The 4,122-nt window shown below is 44.3% G+C and overlaps 1 pseudogene across 1 annotated transcript; it reads right to left on the bottom strand.

Moving 5' to 3' along the window:
• Window positions 1–249: 249 nt before the first annotated feature.
• On the bottom strand, window positions 250–2,445 carry LOC309635782 (oxysterol-binding protein-related protein 9 pseudogene; annotated as a pseudogene). The gene has a single exon. The product of its transcript is annotated as an oxysterol-binding protein-related protein 9 pseudogene (transcript).
• Between the last annotated feature and the right edge of the window lie 1,677 nt (window positions 2,446–4,122).

Raw genomic sequence — 4,122 nt, 5'->3', positions numbered from 1 at the left:
ATATATATGTATATATGTATGTGTGTGTGTGTGTGTGTGTGTGTGTGTGTGTGTGTATATATATATATATTACCCAAGATTATATGAACTAGGAAACAGATGTTGTATATCTCAACAGCAATACTAGAGTGCAGAGCTTGAGACTGGGATTTATAACGTGGGATTTGGAAAAGGAGCAGACATCTTGTTTTCAAAACCTGAAGTTTTTCTCAAGACCGAAGTCAACACTGTAACTGCCACAGAACAGGAAAAAGGGAAGCTTTTCTCGCTTTAATTGTTCATCTGCATCAGAAAGTCCAGTATCCCTGAGATAGGAACCACTGCAATAAGAAGGGAGTGAATAGGTTCTCCCAAAGGAAGACTGTTACTTCATTGTGCCTCCTGCCTGGGTCACCAGGAGCAAACCTTGAATTTCCCAACCTAATGCTTGGCAGCACCGAGACGTTTCAGTAATGGTTCCTCATAAACCCAGCATTCTCCATCTTCATGAAATAACCTTGTCTCCCACTGAATTTCCTTTTCCTTCCTTTCTCGGGCTTCTGCTCTTTGTCTTTCTTCAAGTCTATGCTTGGCTTCAGTTGCTGCATCAATGTCTCTGATTTTTAAGTTGAAAGTGACATCCTTCCAAAGGCAGCGGGATTCGTACTCATTCTGATCTTCCAACTTCCTCACCTTCTTCTTGATTATAGGCAACTTCTTGGTATCTATAAAAACTACATTTTCCCCTGTTGAGTATTTTGCATACATTACACCATTCCATTCCCCTTCAATTGAGCAGAAAGACTTCTTGTCATTTGGAGAAAAAATCTCAGCAGTAACTCTGTGCTTCTTGCCCCCATAGAAAGGTTTAGTGTGGAAGATGATATTGGCACTATAGCCAGTCTTGGAACAATTAATATTGCATTCTCCGCCTAGTTCCACCCAGGGCACTGTGAGGATAGACCTTCCATAACCACTGGGGAATGTGAGAATGTAATGTTCATCATGGTCTAGACACGAGACACAGCCCTGTCCTATGTTGTGCACCCCAATTGACATCCCAAGGAATTTTGATTTGGTCCAGATATGAGCATTGAATTGTATCTTCTTGTTAAAACACTCAGCATAAAAGGCTGAAACTGGTGGATGATGGGAAACCTGCTCAGCCACGAATGTTACGCTATTCTTGGAAACCCAGGGAACTGGTCCTTCTGAAACTAGCTCCACATTCTCTTCAGTATCATTGGTAATGTCCAGTGACACTGAAAGATCTCGCCCAGAATGGGGTTGTATGGCTTTTTGGCAACCGATCCTTTCCTTCCTGCATGAAAGGCTGAGAGGTACCATTTTACAACCTGAACCATTTGGTCCCTGGCATCCTTCTGGTCACTAATACTCACAAACAGGTCCGGATGTGCAAAAAAGTCTGCATACATTTCTAAAAGAGATCTTCTTTCAAGAACAAATGTTGGAAGAACTACCTTAGTGAGATCCATTCCAAGCCTAACCTGTGACAACAGATGCATGATAACACTCTTGTGCTCTTCCACCGACCCTGCCTCCCCTTCATCATCTCTCTCATCATGTGAATCGAAAAGGTCAGCATCACTTGTTCCATTGGACATGGAAGAATTAAGTGATTCCGTGGTATCTGGGCGCTTTAGACTATTTCCTGAGCTGCTGTGTGTCAAGACTGAGGCAGATCCAGAGGAATCTATTAAGGGCTGTGGGGATGAGCCACTCTGATGGAATTCATCCGCATCATAGAATTCATCTTCACTGCTAGAATAAGAGAATTCTGGGACTGTGTTTGGAGACAAGTTGACATGGCTTGGAGAAGTTAGACTGCTTCTAGGTGGTGAGTGCCCACTGCCTGTACTATTTGGTGTTGGAGTCTGATGATGTCCCAAGGTAGTAGCTAATACAGGTCCAACTGGTAGAGAAGATGGACGCTGCTCTGACTTACACAACTGAGCAGGTTCTGGAGGTAAGACAGTCTGGGAAGGCATTGTGTTGATCACAGGTTCCAAGGGACTAGGTTGATATATTGCATCTACAGGATTAATAGTACTTTTAGCGATCTGCAGCAACACAATGCAGTGTTTAATTGATTCTACCATGCTATTTGTTGTCTCTTTGAGAGTTGCAGTTTTCTTTCTCTGTTCATCGTCTTTGCAGTTTTGAAGTTTGTCATCAAAAAGCTTTAACTGTTCTATCAAGATTTGTAGGTAAGCATCAGCCTCTGTAAGTTTCGTATCAAAGCTTTGGACACTAGGAACACATCCTGAATCTAAACCTCCGCAAGCAGCCGTCAAGAAAGCCATTCGCCAAGGCCCCCGCCCTCTGTGCCTCCAGGGGAGGGAGCCGAGGGCTGTTTCCGGGCACCCCCTCTTCTCCTCCCTCCGCCGGATCACCGGGCTGATGCGCAGTCGGTCCGGTCAGCTTCAGCCGGTCCCCGGGCCAGCCCCTCGCCCCCTGGAGCGACTCTTGATGGGAGGCTTGAATGGTATGAATCGGCCTTGGGAAAAGCCACGTGAAGAGTTGTGCAGACAAGGGAATAGCAGATATAAAGGAAAACCCCCAAATGATCTGAGACCAGTTTAAAAAAAAAACACAAAAAACCCTCAGGATACACATGTTTTTCTTTGTCTGCTCGTTAAGTTCAAGGAACACATTGTTCCCATAAAAGATGGACCTGCAGCTTAGAGGGGATGGTAACATGGGTAGATGAGAAAGAGAACAGATTTTGTAAGATTTCTCTTTTCTTTGTGTCTTTGGAATGGAAATGATAGACTACTGTTGCTAAGAGGGAAGAGAAGATGAAGAAAGAGAATGTAAGAGGATGCCTATTTCTAGATGCTTTCAAGGATTCTGCTTGGTGGGAACTTTGTCCCATTTTTTTTTTTTCCATCCCTTAGAAATGATTGCAATCTTGGGGCAAAGAGATGATGTTAGCATTCCTATAATTCTTTTGCATAATCTCAATGGCCAGGGCTTTACTGAAATCTGAGGTTTGGTGATCATCATCTACTTGTTTTTAGAAGCTGTTTCTCCTGAAATTCTCTCTTCCTTCTGGCTTAAATTTCCCTTAAGGGGTTGATGAAGGGAGAGGTGCAGGTTAGATTATACTAGTAGAAGAGGGGCCAGGTCCTAAGAGAATTTGTCCCTAGAGGAAAAAAAAGAGAGAACAGAGGGACTCCAGCTGTGTGGGGCACAGAAGGGTGAGGCTTCAAGGGACCGAACTGGAAACCTCCATCCCTTTCTCCTCCTCCAGACCCCGACTTCACCTTCCTCTTGTGTCCTTTAATGCCCCCGCCCTTTGCTCTCCCTCCCAGCAAACAATTCAAATTTGGCTCCATCTTAGCCCCAGCAGGAAAACTAGTGCCCCAAATGTTTCTGGAAACCCGGGAAATGCCATTTACAAGCACAAGAAGAGAACTCAGAAGGGCATTCAGTAGGTGTGGCACGTGGTCAGGTGTGGGAGTGTTGCTTTGTCCAATTCAAAATTCTAATGTAGTGTAAAATGAATTTTATCTTCAGACAGTTATATATACGGTTATTGCAGAGTTTTAAAGCATGAATCTAACAACCAAAATTCCAGAATTTTTTAAAATTAATTTTCGCTTTACAATGTTGTGTTAGTTTCTGCTGTACAGCAAAATAAATCAGCTATGCATATACATATATCCCCTCTTTTTTGGATTTCCTTCCCATTTAGGTCAAAATACCGAATCTTGAGTGCTTAGATTCTTAAAAAGAGCAGGACGCCTCTGAAGTTCTAGACACGGTGGTAGGTTCTAGGGACTGTGTGAGCTGAGGTCCCTGCTGCAGGTGAAACCTGCTGAACCACTGCTGACCATCCTTGAGGAACTGTGGGAAGCAGGAGAGGTAGACACAGCGAAGGACTGGCACATGGGGACCTGATTTTCAAAAGGGGGAGAGCGGCAGTTTTCTCAAAACCTACGTGTCATTGAGCCTGAAATCAGTGTGGTGAGGCCCCCAGCTGCGCTCCCAAAGCTTCACCAAGGAAGAGATCATGTAGATAAGCATCCTTTCCTTCTCTGAAGGGGTGACTGGACTAACCAGTGGGGGTAATTCAGTGCCCCTGGATTTCTACAGGATGTGTGCCAAGGCGGCACACAG

Source organism: Balaenoptera borealis, assembly GCF_965194805.1.
Source record: "Balaenoptera borealis genome assembly, chromosome: 10".
NCBI classification, from domain to species: Eukaryota; Metazoa; Chordata; class Mammalia; order Artiodactyla; family Balaenopteridae; genus Balaenoptera; species Balaenoptera borealis.
The sequence above is the reverse complement of the archived record's forward strand: the minus strand, read 5'-3'. Positions and strand labels throughout refer to the sequence as shown.